Source organism: Meles meles, chromosome 15 (genome assembly GCF_922984935.1).
Source record: "Meles meles chromosome 15, mMelMel3.1 paternal haplotype, whole genome shotgun sequence".
NCBI lineage: Eukaryota > Metazoa > Chordata > Mammalia > Carnivora > Mustelidae > Meles > Meles meles.
The window spans coordinates 24,003,504-24,021,480 of record NC_060080.1 but is presented as its reverse complement, the minus strand read 5'-3'; positions in this window follow the sequence as shown (position 1 = coordinate 24,021,480).

The following is a 17,977-nucleotide window of genomic DNA, read 5'->3' as shown; positions in this document are numbered from 1 at the left end:
TACCCTCCCCAATGTCCATAATCCAACTACCCTATCCCTACTCCCCCCCACCCCCCAGCAGCCCTCAGTTTGTTTCCTGAGATTAAAAGTCTCTTATGGTTTTTCTCCCTCCCAATCCCATCTTTTTTCACCTTTTCCCTCCTTATCCCCCACAACCCCCCGCCCTGCCTTTCAAGTTCCTCATATCAGAGAGATCATATGATAATTGTCTTTCTCTGATTGACTTATTTTGTTCAGCATTATACCCTCTAGTTCCATCCACATTGTTGCAAATGGCAAGATTTCATTTCTTTTGATGGCTGTGTAGTATTCCATTGTATATATATATACCACATCTTCTTTATCCATTCATCTGTTGGTGGACATCTAGGTTCTTTCCATAGTTTGGCTATTGTGGACATTGCTGTGACAAGCTCATGCTAAAACTTACATGTAAATACAAAGGAGGACCCAGAAAAATCAAACAATTACAAATGAATTGAAGGACTTAACATTTCCTAATTTTGAGAATTACTCTAAGGTTGCCTGGCTGGCTGAGTCAGTAGACCATGCAACTCCTGACCTTGGGGTTATTGAGTTCAAGTCCCACGTTGGGCATAGAATTTACTTTAAGAAAGTAATTACTATAAAATTACAGTGATCAAGTCAGTGTGGTTTTGACATAAGGATAGAGTTGTAGATCTTGGCACAGAATTGAGAGTCTTGGAACAGATCACCCAGTTGATTTTCAGTAAAGGTGTCAAGGTAGTTCAATGGTAAAAGGATAATCTTTTCAATGTGGTGCAGGAACAATTGGTTATTTATATGGAAAAAATGAACTTTGACTCTAACTTTAGGCCATACACCAAAATTAATTAAAAATAATTAGGTATTATAGTTATAATATTTTAATGAGCAAGCAAAAAAATCATAACTTGGGTTATAGACAAAGATTTTTTAGGACATAAAAAAGTTTAAACTATAAGAGTAAGAGGGGTGCCTGGGTGGCTCAATGGGTTAAGCCTCTGCCTTCAGCTCAGGTCATGATCCCAGGGTCCTGGGATTGAGCCCCGAATCGGGCTCCCTGCTCAGCAGGGAGCTTGCTTCCCCCACCCCTGCCTGCCTCTCTGACTACTTGTAATCTCTGTCTGTCAAATAAATAAATAAAATCTTTAAAAAAAAACTATAAGAGTAAGAAATTATAAATTAGATTTCATCAAAATTGTAAACTTTTACTCATTGAAAGACAAGAAAATGAATAAAAAATGACAGCTTGGGAAAAATATTTACCAAATACATATTTGATAAAGCTGCAAAGTGCAAAATTGCAAAGAACTCTTAGAACTCAATAATAAGACAATTTTAAAAATGATTAAAAAGATTCAGACATTTCACAACAGAACATATAGAAACTACCAGCAAACATAAAAAGATGCTCAACATCATTAGTTATTAGGGAAATGCAAATAAAACCACTACGAGATACCAGTTATTACTCACAAGAGTAGCTGAAAAGATTGATAGAAGTAATGCATTGAAAAATAATATGAATCCACTGAAATTCTCATGTTGCTATTGGAAATGAAAAATGATATAGCCTTCTTCAAAACAAGTTTGACAGTTTTTTTTTTAAATCAAGTTGAGCGTACTCTTACCGTATGACCCAGCAATTCTGCTGTTTGCTGTCTATTCAAGAAACAAAGACATGTGACCACACATGGAGGCGTTATTCATACTAGCCTAAAATCAGGAATAATCCAAAGTCAACCAACCGGTGCATAGAGAAACACGATATGGAATAGCCATGCAGTGGGCTACGACTCAGCAATAAAAGGGAAAGAACTGCTGATAGACACAACAACGTGGAGGAGTCCTAAAACCATCATGGTGCGTGAAAGATGTCAGACACAGAATGCTCTACCATGTATGATTTTATTGAGATGAGATTCTGAAAGTGACAGAACTATGGTTAAAGAAAGTGGGTTTGTGGTTGCCTAGTGCTCCACTGCTAGGGACTGACTGCAGATGGTACAAGGGAACCTTTTGAACTGCACGCTCTAAACGGATGAATGTAAGTAACTTACACTCCAGTAGAATATAAAATAGTATCATTGCAGACAGCCATTTATGCAAATAGCTTCCTTCTCTCTGCCCCTGACTCTTAAAAGAGTGTTTTAGCTTTAATTGTTTCTCCTGCTTCATGGTGGCTGTATGTGTTGGTATGAATTTTCGTGGCTAATTTAAAGAACTTTCAATACCCGTGCATGTGAACTCTTAAGTGGGGTTGAGTGAACCTGTCCTGGTGGTATTTGGGTAAAATGGGGATTAAAAACTCAAATTCAGGTCAGACTTGATTATTTTGAGAATTACTAAAAAAAAATACAGTTTGTGTCACAAAAAATTTGTCTGAAATTTTGACTGGCGTTCTCTCCAGCAAAAACGACATGCTTGTTTATGTGCTTCTTTGTAGATTCTGTAACCCCGCTTCCCCTCATGCCCCTGTTCAGTGTGTTGGTGAAGAGAGCGATTCCCATCTGTTTATACAAATGGCCACATTTTAAGCTTCTGGAGAATAAATGAGGAGAATATAAATGCTCTTTATTGAATGCCAATATTTTGGCTACTCTGTGGTTGATGGTTATGATTAGAGAATATTCTAGAGGTCCAGGGCTCAACATTGAGAAGAAATAGTAAATGTTTTTGTTTTGGGCAAGGAAGAGTTGGAAGAAAATAGAAGTTGGATTAATGCTTATGAGAAATAATAATTTTTGTCTTGATTTCCTTGAATCTTTCTTTTTTTTCTCTCTTTCTTCCTGTCTTCTACACACACACACACACACAGACACACACACCCCTTCATCACAGTTGTGACATTTGGAGCCAGAAATGAAGAAAGGAAATAGAAGTAAAAAACCAAAAACAAAACCACAAAAACCAAAGGCGTTGTAACTTCAAATGAAGTGTTTCTACTTCCAGGATTTTATCCTAAGGAAAAATTAGTACATGAACAAAGTCTAAGCTCTAAGGTTTTCCCGTCTCCCTTTTGCATGTAACAGTGGAAAGCTGTAAACAGTCTAAATGTCACAAAGGGATTTTATTGAATAAACCGTGACTTTGTACAGTGGAATGACATGCGGCCATTAGAAAGCCATTCTTGCAGTAGAGTATTTCCAGTGCATGGATAGACATTACCCTGCTGAACACAAGGTAGATTTCGCTTCCATGACTGTGGTGGGCTCTTGGCGGGTCTACTGTGGGACAAGCAGGCCTCTAAGGAACAGAAGACCAAAGCAGTTGCTGTGATGCGGCAAAGCATTTCCTTGTGTAGTTTAGGTTGGGCCCATGAGGCAACTCCCGAAGCCAGTGATCCTCTACAACTCGCCTCTCCAAGTGGGACCCATGGACCTGTAGCATCCTGTCACTTGAGATGTGTTACGCAGTCCCTGCCCTAGACCTGCAGAATCAGAATCTGCATTTTAGCAAGAGCCCTAGGTGGTTCCGGTGCACATAGAGTAAAGAAGCCTTTCTTTAACCTGATTCTGTGAGGGCCACCGAGACCACCAAACTTCGGGTGCCCATGGACAGCTGTATGATCTCTTGTGCCCTTGGCTTTGCGAGCAATTGCACGGCTCGATTTGCTGGTTTTGAATCAGTCTCAGTAAGAATAACATTAATGGAGTTCAAGACACTGTTTTCTTCATCATCAAAACAGACCAGCCTTTGTCATCTGTACTAGCTCATATGTATGACTCTAAGATCAGCAATTCCCAAGATATGTTCATGGAACACTGGTTCCTTAATTTTCTCAATATCCATGTACTTGACCCTGACTGTGTACCCAGCTCTGTTGTAGGCACTGGGGTTGCAGCAGGAAGCTACCCAAAATCTGTGCTCTCGTGAGGCTTATGATCTAGTTGTAAAAAGTATGAACAGATAAAAAAAATAGGAAATGAGAGGGACCTGTGGCCACATATATTTATTAACTGCAGCGTTTCTCACATGCTTGAATATGTTATTGTATTTGGTAAGTTACCACGGGGGCGGACGGTGTGGGAGGGGCAGAGGCTGAAGATACTCAGTGCAGCATTTTTCAAAACCAGTTGGACATGGAGCCTCTTTATTAAGGGGATCCTGGCAGGATTTGTGGCCTGCATAAAGTACTTTGACAAGTGTAGCCTTAAAATCTTAAGAGTGAGAGGGTCTCTTGTTATTGTTATTCAAGAGCTCAGGAGGGTAGGAACTTATCTTTCACAAAATTCGGAGATATTTATTTCTTCTCTCCTTTACCTTCAAGTAATGACACTTCATACTCATTTAACATCCAAGCCCACTGGTGCTTCCAACACGCTGACATTACTCCGCAATGATGGTGAGACCAAATGAAGTGAGAGAGGCTGATATCCTCACCCCCACGTAATAGATGAGAAAATGGTGGAAGACAGGAAAGAAATTATTGAAATAATAATAATTACAATGGGATGTGGCAGCCAGGATTCCAAGGTGGCCCCATGACCTTCACCCCTAGCTTTACCCCTGTGAAAGGGATTTTGTAGGTAAAATTAACATTACTAGTCAGTTTACCTTATGCTAAGGGGGTGTTTAGGTGGGCCTCAACTCATCACCTGAGCCCTTTTTACAAGCCAAGTTTTCTGTGCCTCATACCTTGATTTCAGCCCGTGATAGCCTGAGCTGAGAACATGTCCACGCTGGCCTGGTCTTTGGACCTGCAGAACTGTGAGTCTCCTTTTAAGCTGCTAAGTTTGCGTCAGTTTGTTACAAAGCATAGAAAATGGAAATACGGAACTAGAAAGCTACCGTGCCTCTCACTTGACCAGCGAAGGGAATAAAGCCTGTGGTTTGTCTAAGGCCAGTGTCTTAGAGGTCCTCTGAGGCCGCTGTGCCATTCCAGCCTAAATATTCAGTAGTTTTACTGTCAGGCTCTCCCTCTCCTGGAGCTTTTCCAGCAGGGCATTTTCATTACTTGTAGGGTGTATGTGCATCCAGGGAGCTCACCAGGCTGAGGAGGGGAAGGGAGCAGCCAGGTGCGCAGAGCTGGTGCCGTGGGATGCTCTACAGAGCTGTGCCGCAGGGGGAAGGAGTGTCCTCTGTATCGATTGGGTGGAAAAGCGGCTGTGTTCTAGTAGGATTTGGGTGATATGTGGTACTGCAAGACCCTACTGCTACCTCCAAGGTGAGTTCGTGGCCTTTGGGCCGGGAACCACTGCTCCTTACACTGATGAAGAAATCGACACCAGAACACGCGTTATGGGCCCCATGGAATAAGTCAGCGCTTGTTAAAGAACTCAGACCCACTGATTCCGGGACAACATTTCTTCTGCTTTCCTTCCCTCCCTCCCTCCTTTTCTCGCTTCCTTCTTCCCTCTCTCCCTCCTTCCCCCTTTCTCTCCCTTCTCTCTTTCCCTCCTTCCCTTCCTTTTTCTAAAAAGAAGCCAGTCTCTTCCCCTCATTTGTAAAACTGCGAAGGAGAGCAGAGGACTAAAAGAAAAATTTCCACACTTCACTGATCTCGTAGGCTTTTCTTAAGCAATTCGTGAATCAGGCAGCGACTATCTAGCAGATAGAAAGGAGAGCTCTGAAGAGCTGTACAAGGTGAGAGATTTTCAAAGTGAGCAGAAACAGGGAAGTTACACTGGGCATTTGCTGGTTGGTTACTGTCCCTCTTTGGAGCAAAGAGAAGTCTTGTTGCTGGGTCAGATAATTGGTGCTGAGTGGCCAGGTGCGGATTGGTTGACCAGTCTTCCCCGCGGCCACATACCCTCCCCCACCGCCCCTGGGAGAGTAGAGCATAGAAATAGTTGAATTTTGGTTTGGTCACATAGGACTTATGTGAGTGGCTCCATCTGGTTACTTTAACAGGTAATAAAGCTTTGGTCCGGATCTGTTCTGTTTCAAGGAATAGAAACTCATTCAAACGAGTTCAACTCCTAGGGGAGCTGCTGGTAACGGAACTTGGCTTCTCCTTGGACTCAGAAGAACCCAGTGCTGTCAGCCTACTCTGTTCTCTGCCCCCACGACTGCCCTGCCCTTCTGAGCATCTGCTTCTGTATTTGTTTGCCCAGAGCCCATCTTGACTTCTGTAAGCTGGAGTGTCTTACCCTAACCAGCCCCTGGCTTTGCTCCTCATGGGCGACTGAATCAGTCTGGCTGTCTTATTTGGTATTGCTGCTCATTTGGGGGGCACTGAGGCACCCGAGATCAGGTGTACACTCCTGGCCTGTGGGTGGGGTCTTTTTACATGTATACATATATACATGTATACATACATACATTAATACGTATATTAATATACATAACAAGTATATTATGGAAATCTCTATTACAAGTGCCGAGTGAGGGGGCCTGTTGCCTGGCATGGTGCAGCTGTTTTAAGAAACTGCCCCCACCCAGGCAAGATATATACCATCCTGTAACGATCCCATCCTTTCTCTCCTATTCATAAATCCTGTTACCCAGAAGCCATTTACGTCATGTCTTCTGTCACCGAATCTTTAATTCAGCTCTTTCACCCTTCAGCTCTGTCTCAGTGCTTTTGTGTCTCCTCTTTGGATTAGAATATCTCGAGTGTGGGGAGGCTTCAGAAACACCTTTCAGGACTCCACCCGATCCCTGGAACCTTCCTTTCTTTTTTCTTTTTTTTTTTTTTTTAAGATTTTATTTATCTATTTGACAGAGAGAGATCACAAGTGGACAGAGAGGCAGGCAGAGAGAGAGAGAGGGAAGCAGCCCCCTGCTGAGCAGAGAGCCCGATGCGGGACTCGATCCCAGGACCCTGAGATCATGGCCTGAGCCGAAGGTAGTGGCTTTAACCCACTGAGCCACCCAGGCGCCCGGAACCTTCCTTTCTACATCTGTGCAAAGAGCGACCCCAAACTTGGTGTGTCCTAGCTTTGAGGGCAAGGACCAAATAGCCGTGGCTGGAATGATGGTGACCAGATGGGATGATGCTGGCACTCCTTGTTCCAAAGGCCCAGTCTTTGGCTGATGTAAAAGCCAGGTGATGTCCGTGAACATGACAACTGCCTGGGCTCAAGGGCCACATTCAGCCTTCCAGCTCTTCCTTTCACCGTCATGGGGGGCTGTTGAATCACTACAATCAGGAGGAGGTACTAATACTTGGCACTGAAACTGAGTAGCTCTCCTAGCCTAGGGACTTAATTAACTGGAGGGAGAATCAATGCAGGCTCTTCATGACCCAGGGCTTCTGACTTAGAGCTCCCTAGGCCATACCATCAGAGAGCAAGAGCGGCTGCCATCTTGGAATAGACATTTGAGAGATAAAACTTTCTTTGCACTGTTATACATCCCTAAATATTTATTTCTCTTCCCTACAACCCAAACCTGCGTCTTTCATGATGTCAAGGTAATTGTAATCTGGCCTTTGGAAGATGGGAGAGTAATTGATTCGAGATATTTAGGAAAGTCTGACTTCGGCAAGCTGATAGCTATGATGTTAGAGTTTTCCCTCTGTCCCTGGAGAAGTCCGTGTTTAGTAGCTTTGTCATTCTATGCTTGCTTGCTCAAGTGTGTCACTAAGCAGCCCAGTATATGGTGTCAAAACTGTTCCTTTGCTTTCTCTGTTTCACATTTCTCTTAACTTTCCTCAATTCTAATCAACTCCACAAAACATTACCTGCTAAGAATTTAGTTTGGTTACTGTAGATTAAATGTCTGAGTTCGGCTTCAGAAGATCTGGATTCTAAGACTTCCTTGGCTGGTAACTCACTATGAGCTTGGGCATGTCATCCTCAGGAAGACGAAGGCACTTAGCCCGGGCTATCGCCTGGCATCAAAGGGGAAAAGAGAAGACTTAATTGGAAGTTTCTTTTCCTGAGACAGAGCCCTCAGTTTCAGGAACTGGCATGGTTATTGTATAAACCATGGAGCAGACAGACAGGGACCCACATCCCAGCAACAGCCTGGGTTAGCTGTGTGTTCTTGGGCCAGGTTGTGAGTCTCATTATCCTCTCCACCTGAGAAGTAGGGAGAACATTGCTTCATTGCCTTATGTTGGGGTTCAGTGAGGTGATTTAGATGAAGTATGATAATATATTGTTTTGCACCCTAGCGTGTCCTGTCCCCTTGCTCACCTCCGTTATTCTCACAGCTTTCAGTTTTTAGATTCTGTATTTTGTTGTGTCTCTAGCCCCTCCCACAAAAGCCACGAAGACAGTTTTTTGTTTGTTTCATTCATGGCCGCATTTCTAATGCCTGAAACAGAAGCATTCTGCGAATACTTGTAGAATGAGTGTTAAATGAATGTGATTTTTGTAGAGAAGAAAAAGAAAAGTCAGCAGACTTTTTCTGTAAAGGACCAGATAGTAAATATTTTAAGCTCCGGAGGCCGTACGATTTCCGTCAGAATGACTCAATTTGGTTTTGTGGCGTGAAAGCAGCCTCATAGACGATACATAAACAGATGACTGTGGCCATGTTTCTGTAAAGTTTCATTTCCAAAAAGCAGGGCTGGCATTGGATTTGGTCCACAGGCTTTCGTGTGCCTGTCCCTGCTAGAGGCATTTAGCGGCTCGGAATTGTGGTGTGTCATGCCTGAAAGTCCTTAATTCAGGAACAGCCTCCTTTTGGCCTCCTGTGGGGAGGCAGGAGGCAAGCCCATCCCGGAGAGCCGTCTTTGGCCCTGAGGCACTCTTCTTGCTTCCACACGCTGCCCATGTCCTAGGAGGCTGAGCCTGGAGGGCTTTACCAGTCCCATTGCCCTCAGCCTTCTGGTTGATTTCCCTTTCTTGGAAGCACTGGCAGGAATTCAGGACGTGGGGGAGGGGGCAGTTAGGGAGCTTATTCCCCAGCTCCCTCCCTGCTGGCCCTGGTTTGGGGAGAGTGAATTCCTTTCCCATAGTGCAGTTCTTTGCAGCTTCTGATCCCACCGTTTCTAGACCCAGGACACTTTATCATCTTTTGGGGTGTGTGCTCTTAGCTCTTCTCCCACTTTCATAAACCGTGTCATCATTAAACTTGCTTTCCTTATCTGTTTCAGAAGGGCCCATCTGTTTTCCGCCCTGTCCCTGACTCCTCTACTGTCCATAAGAAGAAGTGTGTAGTGGGAGCCCATGGGGACCTCCCCCCATTCCTCATTTACAGCTGCCAGTGATCCCAACCCTCCTGCATACACTTTTGGTTGAGACTTCATGTTTTCTTTTCTTTTCCTACAAGGAGGGGCAGAGAAAACAGGAAATGACCTACCTGAGGTGGTAGGTTGACAAAGCAGTGAGAGATTCTACTTATTTCTCAAAGTCATAAAAAAAAACTAGAACAGAGTGTCACACTTTTTTGGTTCTGGACCCAGCCCTTTCACTCAACAGCCCCATATCTTTGGACTGGCTATTGAACTTGTAAGCCTCAGATTACTTATCTTTAAAAGCGGTCTAATAGTCCCCGCTATGCAAATTTCATTATTTAGCATGTTTACAACCCAGTGAAGGGGAAAAAAACTCAACAGAACTGTCTCAAGGAACGTGATACACTACTGAAAAAATGTTAAGCAGGAGGGGGCGTCTGGGTGGTGCAGTCCGTTGAGGGTCTTGGTTTCGGCTCAGGTGGTAGTCTCAGGGTCCTGGGATCCAGCCCCACATCGGCCTCTGGGCTTTGTGCTCAGTGGGCAGTCTGCTTGGGATTCTTTCCCTCTGCCCTCCCCACACCAACCCCCCCCCCAAATAAATAAATCTTAAAAAAAATTAAGCATGAAAATCTACAGGTACCTTTTCTTCTTTCCTCTATTTCCCAAATTTTCTGAGTAAGCGTTCATTGTTTTCATTATAAGGAAAAAGAAAAAAATCATATAGGTCTACAAAGCGACTCAGGAAATAAACAAAAGGTTATATTGGAGGGCACCTTGAGGACTGCAGGATGCTACAAGGATTAGAATTACCGTGATTTATTTACTCTGTGGATTTGAAATGACGTGGGCCCCGGGGGGGTCTCCTTTGTTCTGCCAGGACCTTTCCTCTCGAGTTCTCAAAGCTCATGGTCATTACTGAAGGTTTTTGGATGAAACCTTTTCCTGATACATGATGTTTTAGTGTTTGCCAAAGACAAGTTTTTATCTAAAGACACAGAAGAAAAGATGGTCAATGACAAAAGCCCGTGGTGCCCTCTTCTTTCATCCTCCCCCTTCGGGGCCTTGGGCACATGCGGAAGACAATCTGAGGCCATGTATGTGGTGAGGGGGGCCTGGCTCCGGCTGCTTCTGCCCAGAGGGCTCTGAGCTCCTGCAGCAGGCAAAAACACTGGGGGCTGGAGCTTTGGGAGCCTCTAGATTCCTTAGGCCTTGGACAGAAGAATCCACACTACAATCAGGACAGCCCAAGGGAAAGGGTCCTATGGGGGGTGGGGCTACGGCAGCAGAGGCGGAGTAGTGCAGAAGGGTCTCGGCCAACCTTTAGTAATATCTCCTTGACTCAACTCCTGGAATTTTAACCATTCTGGAAGAAATATAGTGGTGTATTGTGTGTGTGTTTTTTAAAAAATAGATTTAATTTTTAGAACAGTTTTAGAAAAAAATTGAGAAAATCACATGAAGAGTTTTATTATATCCTGTTTTCAGTTTCCCTGTTAACTTCTTACATTAGTACAGTACAATTGCCACCCTTAATGAGCAAACATGGCACATTCTTACTAACTAAATTTCATACTTTACTCAGATTTCCTTAGTTTTCTCCTCTTACGCTTTTTTTTTTTCTTTTTTTTTCCTATTCCAGGATCCCATCCAGAATGCCATATTACATTAAGGTATAACATTATGTCTCCTTAGGCTCCTCTTGGCTCTTACTGTTCTGCAGACCTTCCTTGTTTTTGACGACTCTGATAGTTTTGATGAGTATTTTGTAGGAGGCCCCACTCAGAATCCTAATGTTTTTCTTGTGATAAGCAGGGGGTGAAAGCTGTTGGGAGGAAGACTACAGAAGCAAGGGTCATTTCCATCACATCTCGTCAAAGTTACATAATGTCAGTGTCTTTATCACAGCTCTTAACCTGGGTCATCAGCCAGAGTAGTGTTTGTCAGGTTTCTGAACTATAAAGTTAGTCTTGCCCCCACATCTTGTACTCTTTGAAAGGAAGTCCCAAGCAGACTATACCTAAGGAGTAGTGAGTTACTCTTCCCCTCTTTGAGGGCAAAGAATCTACATAAATTATCTGAAATTCTTATACAAGGAAGATTGTCTCTTCTCTCCATTTATTAATTCAGTCATTTATATCATATTGTGGTTTTAATGTGCATTTCCTTGGTCCCTAATGAATTAAGAAACCTTTATATGTTTATTGGCCATTTGGATACCTTCTTTGTGAAATGCCCGTTTAAGGCTTTTGCTTCATTTTTGAGTTGTCTGTGTAATTGATTTGCAAAAGTTATTTATATGGTCTGGATAAGCCCTCCTCCTCCCCGCAGTTATATATAATGTCTTTTCCTCTGTTAGTGTTGTGTTTTGAAGCACAGCGGTTTTGAATTTTAATGTAGATCAATTCATGTTTTCCTTATGGTCAGTGCTATCTGGGTCTTGTATAAGAAATCTGCACCTACCACCAAGGTTGAGTCTCCTCTGCTTATTGTCTAGAAGCTGTGCTGTTTTGCTTTTCACATTTAGATCTGTAATCCACCTAGAACTGATTTTTGTGAATGGTGTGAGATAGGGGTTGTTTTTTTTTCTTCTGTGTGAATATCCAGTTTACCAAGTAACTTTATGTAAAGTGCTGATGTGACCATTCTGGTTTTACTCCCAGTCTCAGAGAAAAAAAACTTACAACAATTCAAAGTTAAATGTAACGTTTGCAGTAAGATTTTTGGTAGCTATTCTAGATCAGATGAAGAAAGTCCCCTCCTACTCCTTGGGGGCTAGTAAGCTAGGTTTTTTTCTTTTAAATTACGAGTTGATGTTTATCAGATGATTTTTCCTCATTTATTAAGTTGTTTTTTAAAAAAATTATATTTCTATTAAATTGGAAAATTTCATGGATAGATTTCCAAAATGTTAAACCAGTCTTCCTTTTTGAGATAAAACTGCCTTTATCTTGATGTTTATACTCCTGTTGCATTTTGTATTTTAGCTGTTTCTTGCGTGTGGGTCTTGCCCCCATCAGCTTGAGGACAGGGGTTTCCTTTGCATGGATTTGGGACATGCCCAGTGAATGCTTGTGGAGGTAAAGTTTCATTAATCTAGGTAGAGTCATTCTTCCTTGCTGCAGTCAGGGGGGCTTGACAGTTTGGATGGCAGATTCTCCCAGTGGCTAATGAGCGTCTCAGGAATGCTAATGAAGGGCTTCCTTTGGTTGTCTCTGGTGAGTCAGCAAATGAGCTCTGCAGCTTGGAGAGCCAGAAGTTAATTAGTGACCCAGTATAGACAGACCCTGATGGAAATAAGGGAATTTTGGTCTGTCAGAGCAGAGTGCTAAGAAGCTTTGAAGGTGAGGCCAGGATCGGGGACGTGAGACGAAAGGCAAACGGAAGCGGGAGCTAGGATTTATAAATTAACGTCAGCGCGGGAGGCTCTGTCGAGGAAGCCAGGAGAGGCCAGAACACGTGGCCTGCACAGGGAGACGCTTGGGCCCCACATCTGGGTGTTGCTGACATCACGGTTGCTGTGGATTAGCATCTCTCCCTCGTTGCAGCTGAGAAGACAGAAACGCAGGGATGTGCCCGGCACGGAGAGCTAAAGCAGATCACCTGCGGGCGGGAGATGATGGATGAGAGGTTTTAGGGATTTTGCACTCCTTGTTCATTTTCTTTGAGACAGGGTGGAAAATTTAAAACCCCGTCTGCTTACAAGTTCGCTACAATCACCCAGTGGATAAATAATTTGCCAGGCAATACCATGGGTAATGTTCTCCGAATGAAGTCAGGTGGACTATAGACGTTCGGCCAAGAGGAGAGATTGGGGGCCTTCCTGGTCGAGCTGCATGAGTGAGGGCCACCAGAAGCGCCAGGCTTGCACGTGCTGGGAGCGCTCACAACCCTGGAAAGGCAGCTTCAGCCAGAAAAAGTGTCACTCCCTTGGCTTAGGCAGGTACCTAATTAGGTTAGGAGAAATGCCAAGAAAAGACCTATTGAAAGCTAAACTGTTGCAAGGCACTGTGGGTAAAATATGCAAAATACCACAGAGACAGAAGTAAGAAGGCCTATAGAACAGGTGCAGCATAGAACTACTAACCTGCCCGGGAGATTGTTTCCTCTTGAAACGGGTTTAATCTTCTCTTTCCCCCAATGTGGAAGTTTAGTCCCCTTTATCATTTAAGACCCAGAAACAAATACTCCCCAGCCCTTCCCACCTGGACTTTACTAGTGGGCTGAAGCGGGAAGGGGGCTTCTTAGTCTTCTGTATCCAGGTCGGACGGCCCAGGCGTTCTGTGTTCACCTGGAAGCGGCACAGAATGGAATACTGTCTATCAAAATACTGCCTGGTTTAAGCGCCGTCCTGGGAAGTTTGGCCCTGTGAATGCAATGCCCCTAATTTGCCCTCACTGATTTTTTTTTTTCCATTTTATTTATTTTTTCAGCGTAACAGTATTCATTCGTTTTGCACAACACCCAGTGCTCCATGCAAAACGTGCCCTCCCCATTACCCACCACCTGTTCCCCCAACCTCCCACCCCTGACCCTTCAAAACCCTCAGGTTGTTTTTCAGAGTCCATAGTCTCTTATGGTTCGCCTCCCCTTCCAAATTTTTTTTTTTTTTTAATAAACATATAATGTATTTTTATCCCCAGGGGTACAGGTCTGTGAATCGCCAGGTTTACACACTTCACAGCACTTACGATAGCACTTACCCTCCCCAATGTCCATAGCCCCCTCCCCCTCTCCCAATCCCACCTCCCCCCAGCAACCCCCAGTTTGTTTTGTGAGATTAAGAGTCATTTATGGTTTGTCTCCCTCCCAATCCCATCTTGTTTCATTTATTCTTCTCCTATCCCCCTAACCCCCCATGTTGCTTCTCCATGTCCTCATATCAGGGAGATCACATGATAGTTGTCTTTCTCCGATTGACTTATTTCACTAAGCATGATACGCTCTAGTTCCATCCATGTCGTCGCAAATGGCATGATTTCATTTCTTTTGATGGCTGCATAGTATTCCATTGTGTATATATACCACATCTTCTTGATCCATTCATCTGTTGATGGACATCTAGGTTCTTTCCATAGTCTGGCTATTGTAGACATTGCTGCTATAAACATTCGGGTACACGTGCCCCTTCGGATCACTATGTTTGTATCTTTAGGGTAAATACCCAGTAGTGCAATTGCTGGGTCATAGGGTAGTTCTATTTTCAACATTTTGAGGAACCTCCATGCTGTTTTCCAGAGTGGTTGCACCAGCTTGCATTCCCACCAACAGTGTAGGAGGGTTCCCCTTTCTCCACATCCTCGCCAGCATCTGTCATTTCCTGACTTGTTAATTTTAGCCATTCTGACTGGTGTGAGGTGATATCTCATTGTGGTTTTGATTTGTATTTCCCTGATGCCGAGTGACGTGGAGCACTTTTTCATGTGTCTGTTGGCCATCTGGATGTCTTCTTTGCAGAAATGTCTGTTCATGTCCTCTGCCCATTTCTTGATTGGATTGTTTGTTCTTTGGGTGTTGAGTTTGCTAAGTTCCTTATAGATTTTGGATACTAGCCCTTTATCTGATATGTCGTTTGCAAATATCTTCTCCCATTCTGTCAGTTGTCTTTTGGTTTTGTTAACTGTTTCCTTTGCTGTGCAAAAGCTTTTGATCTTGATGAAATCCCAATAGTTCATTTTTGCCCTTGCTTCCCTTGCCTTTGCCGTTGTTCCTAGGAAGATGTTGCTACGGCTGAGGTCGAAGAGGTTGCTGCCTGCATTCTCCTCAAGGATTTTGATGGATTCCTTTCTCACATTGAGGTCCTTCATCCGTTTGGAGTCTATTTTCGTGTGTGGTGTAAGGAAGTGGTCCAATTTCATTTTTCTGCATGTGGCTGTCCAGTTTTCCCAGCACCATTTATTGAAGAGGCTGTCTTTTTTCCATTGGACATTCTTTCCTGCTTTGTCGAAGATTAGTTGACCATAGAGTTGAGGGTCGATTTCTGGGCTCTCTATTCTGTTCCACTGATCTATGTGTCTGTTTTTGTGCCAGTACCATGCTGTCTTGATGATGACAGCTTTGTAATAGAGCTTGAAGTCCGGAATTGTGATGCCACCAACTTTGGCTTTCTTTTTCAATATTCCTTTGGCTATTTGAGGTCTTTTCTGGTTCCATATAAATTTTAGGATTATTTGTTCCATTTCTTTGAAAAAAATGGATGGTATTTTGATAGGGATTGCATTAAATGTGTAGATTGCTTTAGGTAGCATAGACATTTTCACAATATTTATTCTTCCAATCCAGGAGCATGGAACATTTTTCAATTTTTTTGTGTCTTCCTCAATTTCTTTCATGAGTACTTTATAATTTTCTGTGTATAGATTCTTAGTCTCTTTGGTTAGGTTTATTCCTAGGTATCTTATAGTTTTGGGTACAATTGTAAATGGGATTGACTCCTTAATTTCTCTTTCTTCAGTCTTGTTGTTGGTGTACAGAAATGCAACTGATTTCTGTGCATTGATTTTATATCCTGACACTTTACTGAATTCCTGTACAAGTTCTAGCAGTTTTGGAGTGGAGTCTTTTGGGTTTTCCACATATAGTATCATATCATCTGCCAAGAGTGATAGTTTGACTTCTTCTTTACCAATTTGGATGCCTTTAATTTCTTTTTGTTGTCTGATTGCGGAGGCTAGGACTTCTAGTACTATGTTGAATAGCAGTGGTGATAATGGACATCCCTGCCGTGTTCCTGACCTTAACGGAAAAGCTTTCAGTTTTTCTCCATTGAGAATGATATTTGCGGTGGGTTTTTCATAGATGGCTTTGATAATATTGAGGTATGTGCCCTCTATCCCCACACTTTGAAGAGTTTTGATCAGGAAGGGATGCTGTACTTTGTCAAATGCTTTTTCAGCATCTATTGACAGTATCATATGGTTCTTGTTCTTTCTTTTATTAATGTGTTGTATCACATTGATTGATTTGCGGATGTTGAACCAACCCTGCAGTCCTGGAATAAATCCCACTTGATCGTGGTGAATAATCCTTTTAATGTACTGTTGAATCCTATTGGCTAGTATTTTGGTGAGAATTTTTGCATCTGTGTTCATCAAGGATATTGGTCTGTAGTTCTCTTTTTTGGTGGGATCCTTGTCTGGTTTTGGGATCAAGGTGAGGCTGGCCTCATAAAATGAGTTTGGAAGTTTTCCTTCCATTTCTATTTTTTGGAACAGTTTCAGGAGAATAGGAATGAGTTCTTCTTTAAATGTTTGGTAGAATTCCCCTGGGAAGCCGTCTGGCCCTGGGCTTTTGTTTGTTTGGAGATTTTTGATGACTGTTTCAATCTCCTTACTGGTTATGGGCCTGTTCAGGTTTTCTATTTCTTCCTGGTTCAGTTGTGGTAGTTTATATGTCTCTAGGAATGCATCCATTTCTTCCAGATTGTCCAATTTGTTGGCGTAGAGTTGCTCATAGTATGTTCTTATAATTGTCTGTATTTCTTTGGTGTTAGTTGTGATCTCTCCTCTTTCATTCATGATTTTATTTATTTGGGTCCTTTCTCTTTTCTTTTTGATGAGTCTGGCCAGGGGTTTATCAATCTTATTGGTTCTTTCAAAGAACCAGCTCCTAGTTTCATTGATTTTTTCTATTGTTTTTTTGGTTTCTATTTCATTGATTTCTGCTCTGATCTTTATGATTTCTCTTCTCCTGCTGGGTTTAGGGTTGCTTTCTTGTTCTTTCTCCAGCTCCTTTACGTGTAGGGTTAGGTTGTGTACTTGAGACCTTTCTTGTTTCTTGAGAAAGGCTTGTACCGCTATATATTTTCCTCTCAGGACTGCCTTTGCTGTGTCCCACAGATTTTGAACTGTTGTGTTTTCATTATCATTTGTTTCCATGAATTTTTTCAATTCTTCTTTAATTTCCTGGTTAACCCATTCATTCTTTAGAAGGATGCTGTTTAGTCTCCATGTATTTGGGTTCTTTCCAGCTTTCCTCTTGTGATTGAGTTCTAGCTTCAGAGCATTGTGGTCTGAAAATATGCAGGGAATGATCCTAATCTTTTGATACCGGTTGAGACATGATTTGTGACCCAGGATGTGATCTATTCTGGAGAAGGTTCCATGTGCACTAGAGAAGAATGTGTATTCTGTTGCTTTGGGATGAAATGCTCTGAATATATCTGTGATGTCCATCTGGTCCAGTGTGTCATTTAAGGCCTTTATTTCCTTGTTGATCTTTTGCTTGGATGATCTGTCCATTTCAGTGAGGGGAGTGTTAAAGTCCCCTATTATTATTGTATTATTATTGATGTGTTTCTTTGATTTTGTTATTAATTGGTTGATATAGTTGGCTGCTCCCACGTTAGGGGCATAGATATTTAAAATTGTTAGATCTTCTTGTTGGACAGACCCTTTGAGTAGGATATAGTGTCCTTCCTCATCTCTTATTATAGTCTTTGGCTTGAAATCTAATTGATCTGATATAAGGATTGCCACCCCAGCTTTCTTCTGATGCCCATTAGCATGGTACATTGTTTTCCACCCCCTCACTTTAAATCTGGAGGTGTCTTCGCGTCTAAAATGAGTTTCTTGTAGGCAACATACTGATGGGTTTTGTTTTTTTATCCATTCTGATACCCTGTGTCTTTTGATTGGGGCATTTAGCCCATTAACATTCAGGGTAACTATTGAGAGATATGAATTTAGTGCCATTATTAGCCTGTAAGGTGACTGTTCCTGTATATTGTCTCTGTACCTTTCTGATCTACTACTTTTAGGCTCTCTCTTGGCTTAGAGGACCCCTTTCAATATTTCCTGTAGAGCTGGTTTGGTGTTTGCAAATTCTTTCAGTTTTTGTTTGTCCTGGAAGCTTTTGATCTCTCCTTCTATTTTCAATGATAGCCTAGCTGGATAGAGTATTCTTGGC